This window comes from Lagenorhynchus albirostris, chromosome 5, assembly GCF_949774975.1.
Source record: "Lagenorhynchus albirostris chromosome 5, mLagAlb1.1, whole genome shotgun sequence".
In the NCBI taxonomy this organism is placed as follows: domain Eukaryota; kingdom Metazoa; phylum Chordata; class Mammalia; order Artiodactyla; family Delphinidae; genus Lagenorhynchus; species Lagenorhynchus albirostris.
This window is the reverse complement of record NC_083099.1, coordinates 13,410,257-13,426,835: the sequence shown is the minus strand read 5'-3', so window position 1 is coordinate 13,426,835 and position 16,579 is coordinate 13,410,257. Positions and strand designations below refer to the sequence as shown.

General features: G+C 36.1%; 1 protein-coding gene across 1 annotated transcript in view; it reads right to left on the bottom strand.

The window, feature by feature from the left end:
* The window catches only part of GPR149 (G protein-coupled receptor 149), a 77,440-nt gene that overhangs the window by 47,896 nt on the left and 12,965 nt on the right, over window positions 1-16,579 (bottom strand). The window lies entirely within an intron of this gene.

Here is a 16,579-nt window from a genome sequence, read left to right as displayed (position 1 = left end):
ATGGAAATCACAAGAAAGCTGGAGTAGCAATACTCATATCAGATAAAATAGACATTAAAATAAAGACAGTTACAAGAGATAAGGAAGGACACTACATAATGATCAAGGGATCAATCCAAGAAGAAAGCATAACAGTTATAAATATTTATGCACCTAACATAGAAGCACCTCAATACATAAGGCAAGTGCTAACAGCCATAAAAGGGGAAATCGACAGTAACACAATAAGAGTGGGGGACTTTAACACCCTATTTACAGCAATAGACATATCATCCAGACAGAAAATAAATAAGGAAACACAAGCTTTAAATGACACAATAGACCAGATAGACTTAATTGACATTTTTAGGACATTCCACCTGAAAGTGGAAGAATACTCTTTCTTCTCAACTGCACATAGAACATTCTCCAGAATAGATCACATCTTGGGTCACAAATCAAGGCTTGGAAGATTTAAGAAAACTGTAATCGTATCAAGCATCTTTTCTGACCACAATGCTATGAGATTAGAAATTAATTACAGGAAAAAAACAGTAAAAAACATAAATACATGGAGGCTAATCAGTGCACCGCTAAATAACCAAGAGATCACTGAAGAAATCAAAGAGGAAATAAACAAATATCTAGAAACAAATGACAATGAAAACACAATGATCCAAAATCTATGGGACACAGCAAAAGCAGTTCTAAGAGGGAAATTCTTAGCAATTCAAGCTCACCTCAAGAAACGAGAAAAATCTCAAAAAAAAAAAAAAAACCAATCTAACCTTACACCTAAAGCAACTAGAAAAGAAGAACAAAGAAAACCCAAAGTTAGCAAAAGGAAAGAAATCATAAAGATCAGAGCAGAAATAAATGAAATAGAAACAAAGAAAACAATAACAAAGATCAATAAAACTAAAAGCTGGTTCTTTGAGAAGATAAACAAAATTGATAAACCTTTAGCCAGACTCATCAAGAAAAAAAGGGAGAGGACTCAAATCAATAAAATTAGAAATGAAAAAGGAGAGATTACCACTGACACCGCAGGAATACAAAAGATCATAAGAGACTACTGTAAGCAACTATATGCCAATAAAATGGACAACCTGAAAGAAATGGGAAAATTATTGGAAAAGTACAACCTTCCAAGATTGAACCAGGAAGAATTAGAAAATATAAACAGACAATCACAGGTAATGACATTGAAACTGTGATTAAAAATCTTCCAACAAACAAAAGTCCAGGATCAGATGGCTTCACAGGTGAATTCTATCAAAATATTTAGAGAAGAGTTAACACCTCTCCTTCTCAAACTCTTCCAAAAAGTTGCAGAGGGAGGAGCACTCCCAAACTAGTTCTGTGAGGCCACCATCACCGTGACACCAAACCCAGACAAAGATATCACAAAAAAAAGAAAATTATAGACCAATATCACTGATATAGATGCAAAACTCCTCAACAAAATACTAGCAAACAGAATCCAACAACACATTAAAAGGATCATACACCATGGTCAAGTGGGATTTATCCCAGGGATGCAAGGATTCTTCAATATACACAAAACAATCAATGTGATACACCATATTAAACAATTAAAGAATAAAACCCATATGATCATCTCAGTAGATGCAGAAAAAACTTTTGACATTTATGATAAAAAAAAACTCTCCAGAAAGTGGGCATAGAAGGAAACTACCTCAACATAATAAAATCCATACACGACAAGTCCACAGCAAACATCACTCTCAATGGTGAAAAACTGAAACCATTTCCTCTAAGATTAGGAACAAGACAAGGATGTCCACTCTCACCACTATAATTCAACATAGTATTGTAGTCCTAGCCATAGCAATCAGAGAAGAAAAAGAAATAAAATGAATACAAATTGGAAAAGAAGAAGTAAAACTGTCACTGTTTGCCAATGACATGACACTATACATAGAAAATCCTAAAGATGCCACCAGAAAACTACTAGAGCTAATCAACGAATTTGGTAAGGTTGCAGGATACAAAATTAATGCACAAAAATCTCTGGCATTCCTATACACTAGCAACAAAATATCAGAAAGAGAAATTAAGGAAACGGTTCCATTTACCATTGTAACAAAAGGAATAAAATACCTGGGAATAAACCTACCTAAGGAGGCAAAAGACTTGTACTCAGAAAACTATAAAACACTCATGAAAGAAATCAAAGATAACATAAACAGATGGAGAGATATACCATGTTCTTGGGTTGGAAGAATCAATATTGTGAAAATGACTACACTACCCAAAGCAATCTATAGGTTCAATGCAATCCCTTTCAAATTACCAATGGCATTTTTCACAGAAATAGAACAAGAAATTTCACAATTTGTATGGGAACACAACAGACATCAAATAGCCAAAGCAATCTTGAGAAAGAAAAACAGAGCTGGAGGAATCAGGCTCCCTGACTTCAGACTATACTACAAAGCTATAGTAATCAAGACAGTATGGTACTGGCACAAAAATAAGAATATAGATCAATGGAACAGGATAGAAAGCCCAGAGATAAACTCACACACATATGGTCAACTTATCTTTGATAAAGGAAGCAAGAATATACAATGGGGAAAAGACCGCCTCTTCAATAAGTGGTGCTGGGAAAACTGGACAGCTACATGTAAAAGAATGAAATTAGAACACACCCTGACACCATACACAAAAATAAACTCAAAATGGATTAAAGACCTTAAGGTAAGACCAGACACTAAAACTCTTAGAGGAAAACTCAGGCAGAACACTCTATGACATAAATCACATCAAGATCCTTTTTGACCCACCTCCTAGAAAAATGGAAATAAAAACAAACAAAAATAAACAAATGGTACCTAATGAAACTAAAAGCTTTTGCACAGCAAAGGAAACCATAAACAAGATGAAAAGACAACTCTCAGAATGGGAGAAAATATTTGCAAATGAAGCAACGGAAAAAGGATTAATCTCCAAAATATACAAGCAGCTCATGCAGCTCAATAACAAAAAAACGGAAAACCCAATCCAAAAATGGGTGGAAGACCTAAATAAACATTCCTCCAAAGAAGACATACGGATGGCCAACAAATACATGAAAAGATGCTCAACATCACTAATCATTAGAGAAATGCAAATCAAAACCACTATGTGGTATCACCTCACACTGGTCAGAATGGCCATCGTCAAAAAAATGTACAAACAATAAATGCTGGAGAGGGTGTGGAGAAAAGGGATCCCTCTTGCACTGTTGGTGGGAATGTAAATTGATACAGCCACTATGGAGAACATTATGGAGGTTCCTTAAAAAACTAAAAATAGAACTACCATATTACCACTACTGGGCATATACCCTGTGAAAACCATAATTCAAAAAGAGACATGTACCAATATGTTCATTGCAGCTCTACTTACAATAGCCAGGATATGGCAGCAACCTAAATGTCCATCAACAGATGACTGGATAAAGATGAGGCACATATATACAATGGAATATTACTCAGCCATAAAGAGGAACGAAACTGAGTTATTTGTAGTGAGGTGGATGGACCTAGAGTCTGTCATACAGAGTGAAGTAAGTCAGAAGGAGAAAAACAAATAATGTATGCTAATGAATATATATGTAACTTAAAAAAGCAGTACTGATGAACCTAGTGGTAGGGCAGGAATAAAGATGTAGATGTAGAGAATGGACTTGAGGGTACGGGGTGGAAGGGGAAGCTGGGATGAAGTGGGAATGGATGACTAGTGGGAAGCTGCTGCATAGCACAGGGAGATCAGCTTGGTGGTTTGTGACAACCTAGTAGGATGGGATATGGAGGGTGGGTGGGAGGCTCAAGAGGGAGGGGATATGGGGATATATGTATACATATAGCTGATTCACTTTGTTGTACAGTAGAAACTAACACAACATTGTAAAGCATTTATACTCCAATGAAGATGTGAGAAAAAAATATGAAAAAAAAAGAAAAGAAATAATAGGGGAGAAACTTGTTACTGCAAGAGTACAAGATTAATCCCTCAAAAGAATCATGTTCAAAGTTACTAGGAAAAGTTGTATATAAACACGGCTGATGACCTTTATGCAGACGGGAAATCGAACACTGGAAATGTGCAAATGTTTCTCCTTTTTCAAATGGAAAGAAATGAAATCAACAAACTAGACAAGTAATATTTACATCAATTCCTGGGACATTTCTAAGATTTACTTGATGAAAAGATAGTGTTTGAGCGCCAAAAAAAAAAAGAAGATTTAAGATGATGACACAGTATTAGTTTACTAAAACCATGTCTTAATAGAACAATTCCTTTCTTCCTCACGGTTGCTGGACATAATCACTCCATCCTCCATGGTCTAAAAATGCATTGTCTGTATTCTGTCCACTCTTTTCTCACTGAGGCTCAGCTATTTGCTTGAAAGTCTACTTCCTAACTTGAAGGCAGGAAGCTTATATCTTTATATCCATAGTGTTTTTATTAATAATATTTATTGAATAAATAAACGAATTAATGGCAGATAAAAGAGATGTGTTAGAAAATTTTATATTAGTATTTCATTAAAGCATCGCATAATATACTAATTACATCCATGTGAACAAGAGAGAGTAAAAATATATTGATTGCAAGGGTAACTAAAGAGATTAATAACTATTGGAACCACAATACTAAAGGTGTTTTTAAATAAATCAAACTAAAGGAGGGACTTGTTTCTGGTGGTGTACAGCAGGCCTCTTTCTTTGGCCCTGTCTTGCCCCACATTTTTAGTCAACAGTTTATATAAGAATATGAAGGGTGGGGCTTCCCTGGTGGCGCAGCGGTTGAGAGTCCGCCTGCTGATGCAGGGGACACTGGCTCGTGCCCTGGTCTGGGAAGATCCCACATGCTGCGGAGCGGCTAGGCCTGTGAACCATGGCCACTGAGCCTGCGCGTCTGGAGCCTGTGCTCCGCAACGGGAGAGGCCACAACAGTGAGAGGCCCGCGTAACGCAAAAAAAAAAAAAAAAAAAGAAGGGTGATTTATTAAATCCATGGGTGATACAAATTTGGGAATTACAGCATAGAAGTCAGGTCTTAGAATCAGTACCTGAAAGCATTTTGATGGCATTAGAAAAGGTTATTGAAAATAATGGAAGAGTTAACTAAGTGGAACTAGATGAAATTGAACAGAGATAAGATTGAGTCTAAACAATAGACTACAAAGGTAGTCTAAGCAGCAGCATGAGCAAAAGGGCTTAAGGGTGTTGTTAGCTGATGTTAAACACCCCAGCAGTGTGATATGGCTGCCGAATAAGTGAATGTGACCTTAAGATGCATTAAGAGAAGTGTAGCTCACAGAGTGAAGAAGAAAAGACAGCTTGAACGTTCTGTTTGATTCTAGGTTTTACATAATTAAAGCCTATGGGCTACTGTAAGTGAATTTATCACGAGAAAGGCTGAGGAAAGTAACAATATTTAGTTAGCATAAATGAGAAAGGACAGCAATGTGAAGAATTGGATAACCATATTTCATTAACAGCAAGTGGGAGCAGTAACAGAATGGTTCTGGGTGGGCCCAAGAGGCAGAAGCAGGGCACATGAGAGGCCTAGGGTGATGGGTGCTCATCAGAATCATCTGGACAAACTTTATTTTTAACTTCTTTAAACTGAATCACTGTGCTGTACACCTGAAACTAACATGACATTGTAAATCAACTATACTTCTATAAAATAAAATTTAAAAAAATAAAATAAAAAATAAAACTGGCTTTCTAACTATGACAAAATCCAGATGCAAGTAAATAAAAAAATTGATAGATTTTACTATAAACAAATTTTAAAATTGTGCATGCTAAAAAACAGCATAAGTAAAGTTAAAATACAAATGACAAGCTAGGAAAAATATTTGCAATATATATCACAAAAAACTAATATCCTTAATATATAAAGAACTTTTAAAAATTGAAGGATAAAGGGACAAAACTCCAATAGAAAAATGGAAAAGAGATAAAAACAGTTTACAAAAAATAAAAAGATAAAAAAGGCTCTTAAACAAATGAAAACCATTTAAACTCACTTATAATTATATAAATATAAGTTAAAACAACCTGAGATAGTATTTCTCTACTATCAGACTGGCAAAAATTAAAAAGCATGGTAATATATGCTATTACTGAGGTGGTGGGGAAAAGGGTCTTCTGTTATACATTGCTGGCGGCAGTGCAAACTTTTATGACTATTTCTAACAAAATTACACTTAACTTTTGACCCAGAAATTCTAATTCTAGGAATTTATCCTAAAGATACACTTCCAACAATATGAAAATACATTTGCATGAGGTTATTCACTGCAATATTATTTTTAATTGCAAAATATAAGAAACAATCTAAGGTCCATATAAGAGAGTGGTTGAAATAACTATGGTGTATCCACACTATGGATTATCATGCAGCTATAAAAAGAATGAGGAAGATCTCTATGAACTGATATGGAATGACTTCTAGGATATATTATTTAGTGAAAAAAGCAAAGTGAGAAAGAGTATATGTAAGGAAGAAGAAGATATAAGAAGATATGCATGTATCTGTTCATTGTGCAAAAAGACATACAGGAAGATTAAACTAGAAAGTATGATATTGGTTACTTACAGGGGATAGGTGGGAACAGGGTGGTAAGAATGGGAAAGCGAGAACAGGGAAAAAGGAATGAGGGAAGATGGTATACCTTTTCTATAGTTCCGACTCTTGGAAACATGGTAATAATTTCACATACTTAAACATAAATAATCAAAATCAAAATGAATCAAAAGAACTCAAAATGTAATATAAAATGAAGGGAATGGAAATGAAAATAACTAATCTAATAAATGTAGAAGATTGTATTGTGACGATAAACTGTAAGGTTAAAGATAAAAAGAACTATACACAACTATTATACTCTAGTTAATATTTTTTCCCACAGTGGTGCGTGTGTTAGCAATTCTAAAACTACTTTATGTGTATACCAGGATTGAGCAGATAAGTAAAGAAATTTGTAGAGAATGAGAACCAGTTTCCTCACTGTCAGAAAAAGAAATAATAAGTAAGAAAAGGGAAAGGTGTGAATGAATTCTGTGGTATTTGATTGGACTTGGGACTATCAGTGTAAACTCATGGTTTTACATGATTTATACAGAGAAATTGATATAGAAATATAGATTTCTACATGAGCACATATATATGTATTTCCTAGATCTGTCCAATGATAGGGTCTAGAAACAAGACACCTCTGTAACAATAAGCATACTCAGATGTTGGTTTCTAAATCCCATTCCCTAACAAAAGTGACTAGAACTCCTTGGAAAAATGGTTGATTTTAGGGATGGGTCAGGGAAAATACAAAATGAGGCTGGAATATCTTGTGTTGCTAGAAAGTAAGGAAGTGCTCAAAAAGATGAGAATGGCATGTTGAAGATAAAGGCATCAACTTGAAGAAGCTCCCAATGGCCAAATTTAGGATAATTGGAGTAATAAAATAAATAATAGTATGGCTAATAACTTACAGATTAAAATAAATACCTATGATCTCATACTGATACAAATAAGTAAACAGAGGAGAAGAGTTAACTTTTTCTTACAGGAGAATTCCAATAATAAATATAGAAGAAATTATAAAAATAGAAAATCACCTTCACATAATAATTGTTACAGGCAAGGTTCATCATTAATGCTAAAATTAGCGGGCAAAAGTATGATAGGAAACAGAATATTTGCATAGCCTCAAAATATCTCCCTACAAGATACTTATAAATTACAAAGGGAAAAATAGTAACTTTACATCGAGAAATCTGGCAGACCTCACCTCTACTAAGTGCTCAAAGTTTACATCACCATCATAAGACATATCAACATCATGTACCTCTTGATATGATGTGCTGGTAAGGGCAAACATCACTTCTGTGTTATTCTTGTCAAAAATGCATAAGCTCAATTGATTAATAAGCGTATGTTAATTGCAAATTGAAGGATATTCCAGAAATAAACCAAAACAAAACAAACTGGCTGGTTGTCTTCAAAACTGTCAAAATTTAAGACACAGAAAGACTGTGGAACTGCTATAGATTGAAGAATCTGAGGAGACATGACAACAAATGCAGTAAGGAACTGAGGATCAGGTTCTGGACCAGAAAGAGGACATCAGCAGGACAGCTGGCAAAACTGAAATAAGGTCTATAAATTGGTTATTAATTCCCTAATAATTACATTATCATCATGTAACATGTTAACATTAATAGAAGCTGGATGAAGGATATATTAGAACTCTCATACTATTTAAAAACTGTTTTGTAACTCTAAAATTAGTTCATAATAAAATGTTTTAAAAATGTAGTGTTTCCAGCCATTTGAGTTCAAATAAGGGATAACACTCAACAGGAGTTGTAGAAGAGATTCAAGCCATAACTGGGCAATTCCAACACATAGCCTGTAAGGCCTCCTTAAACCATGAGGCTTTTTTGAGGATATTAACAGAATCCTTAGCTTAAAAAGTGAATTATAGGATTCTACACAAGCTTTGACCCAATGCTAATCCCCTTGAATCCATAGAAAGTGAACAGTTAGCTCAATTTTGCTTCATTTCAGCAAATGATACATGCTGTGAGGATCACAAAATCTGTTATGAAATATTCAAATTAGTTTACAATGAAATTCCCTTAGTTTCAACTTTCAAGACTTTAAATACTTGAGAACAAATTTCCATTTGTGAATGAGTTTTAAATCACACTCTAAATAGCCATTCTAAACTATACCAGATAATCACACAAATGACTCAAACAATTTAAATCAGGTGAAAATTATACTCTTAAGTGGACAAAGCAGATGCCAAAACAGTACATGCAATATGATCCCATTTTTGTCAAAAGTGAAAATATATGCTTAGGAAAGAGCCTAAAGTTTTATATGATAAAATGTAAACAGTGATTAACTCTGGGTGGTTAGAAGTGGGTTTTTCTTTGCTTATCAGCAATTTCTAAATTTTCTACAATAATTATATTCCCTTATAATCATCAAAAATAAGGATTATAAATGTTTTGAAAAAAGAAAGCAGTATAACAATTTTTCAGGTCTCTGAACAGTGAGTGGAACTAACCACTCCAAACAAACGGATGTAGCTAAATATAAAATATCTATATTCCAGACACTCATTTTGTGTTAGGATGAGGCTACATCTTTGCCTTGAGGCTACAAATAGGAGGTGATAAGTAAGTTTTTCTCCTAGTCACTTCAGTTAAAAATGTCAAAAATTACTCAGAGAACAAGTTTCAGCATTTGCAATTATCAAGCTGACAGTGTCACAGGAAAATAGTTTATTTTTTAAAATGAAAAGAGAAGATGCACTTTTTTTAGGGAGAGGAAAGAGATATGCATACTAGGGTATCTTCTTCAAGTCTTATTTCACTTTATGGGGCATATGTTAAATGAAGAGGATTGATTTTGCCCCACTCTTTAAAATAGTATCCATCTCCTAGTGATTAGATGTTAAACTGTACTTCTTAAATTTTAGAAAGAAGTACTTAAATTAAGTACTTAAACTGGGGTTGGTTCAGATACACATTACTGATTCTGTAGGTCTGGGATGGGACTTTGATTTTGCACCAGTCACCTGGGGGTTTGTCAGAAATGCAGAATCTCAGACCCTATCTCAGATCTACTCAATCATAATCTACATTTTAACAAGATCCCCATTTGACTTATTTGCACATTAAAGTTTGAGAAGCTCGGATCTAAAGAACCCAAAATCAGTTAAATAGGCATTTGCTTTCTATAGTTTTCTATGGAAAGGATTTAAAGAAATAATAATATTAAAAAAAGATTACAGAAACCAATATTGCCCCTGAACTCTGTGAGCAAACACAACTTTAATTTGTAAAACTATTTTTAGATAGTTAATTTTAGATAGTTAAATCATTTTCCTTAAAAGAAAAATTAAATTTCTTTGATTCCCCAGTGACCGTAAAGTTAGTTCTGTTGGTTTATTCATCCTTATACTAAATGGTGTGTAGCTAATTCAAAAGCAATCACTTCCCCCATTTGACTCTCATTTGAGAAGGATTTTTTCAGAATCTGGTTGGCTATATTCTATTGGCATAGTGAAGGACCTTTCATCTTTCAAATACTACGATGATACAGAATTATTAGTGGGACTAAGTGACATAGTGACAGCATATCTTTGCTTCTGATTTACAGTAATAAATGAGTTTCTAGAGCTCTGAGACAACACATTAAAACAAAAGAAAACGGGATCCATGGATAACTTGATGAGCTTAGTATTAAAAGAGAAAATTAGAGTGATCTCCCATAAGTTACTAAATTATTTTATAAGTACATTTTTCTTTATTCATAGATGACAAAACTTTGGGGTTGTGGAAAATCATTATTCACTTGAGGAACAGTCATACCATGGCGACCACATTAAAACTTTGTAACCGAAGAACTCTGGCATTTCTGACTATTTTTTCTGAATTTTTAAACAGTAAACTGCTTAGGACTCTACCTACTAGGGGTCCAAAAAGAAGTGATTGTGTGGCTAAGTGTAACACAATTTTAGTCTTACAAACACTCTCACCTGTGACATTTTATTGGCTCACATTTAAACCTACTGAAGCCATTCTACTCCCATTTCCTTTATAATTTAACCTTGATCTGACACTCTCACTCCTACCAGGATTTCCAACAAGATATACTGAGAATTTGTTTACTCACATAAACTCTAAAAAAAATTAAGCAATGTGTATTGTAAAAATATAGTAAGGCTCATTAAATACATTTTAAATCAAACCTGCTTTTTTTTATAGCCTAAAACAAAGAACATATGCAATTCAATGTAGTACCATTAGATATGAACTGATAAACTGAACCTAAATATTTGAAAGTACAACCATAGAAAATAAAAAGAGACAGTGTTTTCATAGAGTTATTAGAGTATCTATCAGTTTATTGTACCACTGTAAGATACATAAGTTAACTTTGCTTTCAGAGCAAAGAAGGAACTTGGAAGAAAAGGATGAAAAGAAAGTGCTTTCTAAGTCACCACCTACTCCCATGAAATATCTGTTGGTGAAGAATAGGATAAGAGTTAAAACCGGTCTTTGGTCAGAGGAAAAGTTGTCATAAGCTTTTCAACTCTAAATGTATTTTTGTTATAATGTTAATCTTTAGGTCCACAGGTGATTTTGCTAAGGGAAAGTCATACAAATAACATCAGCCTGTGGCATAAGGACTTCTTACTGTTGTTTTAAATTTATGATAGTATTTCATTTAATTTTAATTAGTTTCTTAAAATATAAATTTTACTTTTCCTGAATATTGTATTATCTATTTAACCACTAAACATTTTTTACAAGTATCATTTTAAATCAGTTTCCTGAACTACTTGCTCTTCATAAATGTTAAAATATTAATACTTAATAAGCAAATCTTTGTAGTTGAAAGATACCTGAATTGATAAACATTTTGTGTTTTCCATGTAGCATTTTTGTTTGTTTGCTTTACAGAGGTGTGTAAGTTGTGCTTCACCATTCTCATAAGACAACATGCTTATATGTAAACAGTATCTGATCTTTTCACATATTTCTAGATGTGTTTAATTGATTATATTCTCCAAAATATAACTCAGGCTTTTAAATGAGGGCTGTATGTTGTGTTAGCTCAGATGGCATTTCCCACTGCTTTGACAAAATACATTAGAAAATGAAGTCATTTCATTACATGAAATGTAATGAAGTAATGTTGAGTGGAAAAAAAGCAAGTCCCAGAAATGATACCATCTTTAGAAAGCTCAAAAGAAGCAAACTAATGAATATATTGTTAGAAATACATTCGTGTTAAAACAGTAAAACAAATAAGCATGAGCAAGATTCAAGATAGCTGAAACCCCTAAGGAGTGAGCATGAGGATGGAATAGGGGAGTGGCACACAGGGTACTATAGTTGCAGGTTACTGAGATATACACACACATACATGCTTCATAATATTACTTAATTTTTAAGTGCAAGAAAACCAGGAGGATTAGATTATTTAGCAACAAATTGATGATGATATTGTAGGGATTCCCCTCTTAGCTGGGGTATCACATTGTTCTAAAAATACCAAGCAGTGTATACTGTCAGTAATACAATTTTCACTGTATTTTGCAATTTACAGCAAATATTTAGATTTTTTTTGAGATACCTAATCACTAAACACTATGAATAATTATTTTTAATCATATATTTTGTTTTATTATCCAACTTTTAAAACTGGTGATATCAAAGAAAAACTAGTAGTTTTAATTAATCAAGGAGAATAAAGGAAATCTCAGATTATTCTGTTCATATTCATAGTTGGTGTTAGATGGTCATACTTGTGATGAATGACTGCACTATTACTAGCAGATATTTGAAAAACTATAGTTTTGATTCCAGAGATTAGGGGCAAGTGGACTCTGATTTACGTTAAGTCATGTAGAAAAAGATATCTTTTCCTAGTAAATCAATTGTGTGGAAAGCAAGAGCAACTTTAATTATCAGGTATGAGCGTTTGGAGGAAAGAACAATCTTATATCAATATCACACTACAATTTCAATAAAATAAGAAGTACCCCTCATCATTCTAGGCAGGCTTAAATCTAGGAAAGAATGGGATGAGCTTAAGGTACAAATTCTTTCATTATAAAACATCATATAGAGACTTCCCTGGTGGCGCAGCGGTTAAGAATCCGCCTGCCAATGCAGGGGACACAGATTCGATCCCTGGTCCAGGAAGATTCCCACATGCCGCAGAGCAACTAAGCCCGTGTGCCACAACTACTGAGCCTGCGCTCTAGAGCCCGTGAGCTACAACTACAGAGCCCACATGCTGCAACTACTGAAGCCCACGTGCATAGAGCCCATGCTCTGCAACAAGAGAAGCTACAGCAATAAGAAGCCTGTGTACAACAACGAAGAACCAACGCAGCCAAAATAGATAAACAACTAAATAAATAAAAATTTAAAAAAATTATATAACTATTCTTCAATCCTTAAAAGGATGGAACATTTAGCAGGGTTTTTGCAAAGATTCACTTGGGTCTATTCTGGAATAGGTCTTTTTTTCCTCGCTGAGTATTAGAGGGACTAGTTCCAGCAAGACTAATAGGCAAAATGGATACAGAAGGTGTGGTACATATATACAGTGTAATATTACTCAGCCATAAAAAGGAACAAAATTGGGTCATTTGTAGAGACGTGGATGGACCTAGAGACTGTCATACAGAGTGAAGTAAGTCAGAAAGAGAAAAACAAATATTGTATATTAACGCATATATGTGGAATCTCGAAAAATGGTACAGATGAACCGGTTTTCAAGGCAGAAATAGAGACACAGATGTAGAGAACAAACGTATAGACACCAGGAGGGGAAACGGGGGGTGGCTGTGGTGGTGTGATGAATTGTGAGATTGGGATTGACATATATATACTAATGTGTAAAAAATAGATAACTAATAAGAACCTGCTATAGCGGGGCGCCTTCAAGATGGCAGAGGAGTAAGACGTGGTGATCACCTTCCTCCCCACAAATACATTAAAACTACATCTACATGTGGAACAACTCCTACAGAACACCTACTGAATGCTGGCAGAAGACCTCAGACTTCCCAAAAGGCAAGAAACTCGCCATGTACCTAGGCAGGGCAAAGAAAAAAGGAAAACCAGGGACAAAAGAATAGGTATGGGACCTGCACTTCTTGGAGGGAGCTGTGAAGGAAGCTCATTCACTGGCAGGGACGGGGGGTGGGCAGCAGGGGGAGCTTCGGAGCCGCAGAGGAGAGGGCAGCAACGGGTGCAGAGGGCAAAGCAGAGAGATTTCCGCACAGAGGATCGGTGCCAACCAGCACTCACCAGCCCGAGAGGCTTGTCTGTACACCCGCCAGGATGGGCGGGGGCTGGGAGCTGAGGCTCGGGCTTCGGAGTTCAGATTCCAGGGAGAGGACTGCAGCTGGCTGCGTGACCACAGCCTGAAGCGGGCTAGTGTGCCACAGCTAGCCAGGAGGGAGTCTGGGAAAATCTCTGGACCTGCCTAAGAGGCAAGAGACCATTGTTTCAGGGTGTGCGAGGAGAGGGGATTCAGAGGACCACCTAAACCAGCTCCAGAGACGGGGGTGAGCCGAGGCTATCAGCGTGGATCACAGAGACGGGCATGAAACACTAAGGCTGCTGCTGCCGCCACCAAGAAGCCTGTGTGCAAGCACAGGTCACTATCCACACTTCCCCTCCCGGGAGCCTGTGCAGCCCGCCACTGCCAGGGTCCCGTGATCCAGGGACAACTTCCCCGGGAGAACACATGGCGCGCCTCAGCCTGTTGCAACGTCATGCTGGCCTCTGCCACCGCAGGCTCGCCCCCCATTCTGTACCCTTCCCTCCCTCCGGCCTGAGTGAGCCAGAGCCCCCGAATCAGCCGCTCCCTTAACCCTGTCCTATCTGGGTGGGGAACAGACACCCTCAGGAGACCTACACGCAGAGGTGGGGCCAAATCCAAAGCTGAACCCCAGGAGCTGTGTGAACAAAGAAGAGAAAGGGAAATCTCTCCCAGCAGCCTCAGGAGCAGCAGATTAAATCTCCACAATCAACTTGATGTACCTGCATCTGTGGAATACCTGAATAGACAACAAATCACCCCAAAATTGACATGGTGGACTTTGGGAGCAACTGTAGACTTGGGGTTTGCTTTCTGCATCTAATTTGTTTCTGGTTTTATGTTTATCTTAGTTTAGTATTTAGAGCTTATTATCATTGGTAGATTTGTTTACTGATTTGGTTGCTCTCTTCTTTTTTAAATTATATATATATATATATATATATATTCCTTTTTCTCTTTTTGTGAGTGTGTATGTGTATGCTTCTTTGTGTGATTTTTGTCTGTATAGCTTTGCTTTTGCCATTTGTCCTAGGACTCTGACTGTCCGTTTTTTTTAGTATAGTTTTTCAGTGCTTGTTATCATTGGTGGATTTGATTTTTCTTTGGTTGCTCTCTTCTTCCTTTTTCTCTTCTTTTTTTTTATTACTGTTTTATTTTTAATATTTTTTTCTATTTTAATAACTTTCTTTTCTTTCTTTCTTTTTTCTTTCTTTTTTTTTTAATCTCCCTTTTCTTCTGAGTTGTGTGGCTGACAGGGTCTTGGTGCTCTGGCTGGGGGTCAGGCCTGAGTCTCTGAGGTGAGAAAGCCAAGTTCAGGACATTGGCCCACGAGAGACCTCCTGGCCCCATGTAATATCAAATGGAGAAAGCTCTCCCAGAGATCTCCATCTCAACACTAAGACCCAGCTCCACTCAAAGACCAGCAAGCTACAGTGCTGGACACCCTATGCCAAACAACTAGCAAGGCAGGAACACAAACACACCCATTAGCAGAGAGGCTGTCTAAAATCACAAGAAGGCCACAGACACCCCAAAACACACCACCAGACGTGGACCTACCCACCAGAAAGACAAGATCCAGCCTCATCCACCAAAACACAGGCACCAGTCCCCTCCACTAGGAAGCCTACACAACCCACTGAACCAACTTTACCCACTGGGAGCAGACACCAAAAACAATGGGAACTACGAACCTATAGCCTGTGAAAAGGAGAACCCAAACACAGCAAGTTAAGCAAAATGAGAAGACAGAGGAACACACAGCAGGTGAAGGAGCAAGGTAAAAACCCACTAGACCAAAAAAAAAAAAAAAAGAGGAAATAGGCAGGCTACCTAAAAAAAGAATTCAGAGTAATGATAGAAAAGATGATCGAAAATCTTGGAAACAGAATGGAGAAAATACAAGAAACGTTTAACAAGGACCTAGAAGAACTAAAAGCAAACAAACAATGATGAACAACACAATAGATGAAATTAAACATTCTCTAGAAGGAATCAATAGCAAATAACTGAGGCAGAAGAACAGATAAGTGACCTGGAAGATAAAATAGTGGAAATAACTACCACAGAGAAGAATAAAGAAAAAAGAATGAAAAGAATTGAGGACAATCTCAGAGACCTCTGGGCAACATTAAATGCACCAACATTCGAATTATATGGGTCCCAAAGGAAGAAGAGAAAAAAAAAGGTACTGAGAAAATATTTGAAGAGATTACAGTTGAAAACTTCCCAAATATGGGTAAGGAAATAGTCAATCAACCCTAGAAAGCACAGAGAGTCCCACACAGAATAAATCCAAGGAGAAACACACCAAGACACATATTAATCAAACTATCAAAAATTAAATACAAAGAAAAAATATTAAAAACCACAAGGGAAAAGCAACAAATAACAAACAAGGGAATCCCCGTAAGGTTAACAGCTGATCTTTCAGCAGAAACTCTGCAAGCCAGAAGGGAGTGGCAGAACATATTTAAAGTGATGAAAGGGAAAAACCTACAACCAAGATGACTCTACCCAGTAAGGATCTCATTCAGATTTGATGGAGAAATTAAAACCTGTACAGATAAGAAAAAGCTGAGAGAATTCAGCACCACCAAACCAGCTCTACAACAAATGCTAAAGGAACTTCTCTAGGCAGGAAACACAAGAGAAGGAAAAGACTTACAATAACAAACGCAAAACAATTAAGAATATGGTAATAGGAACATACA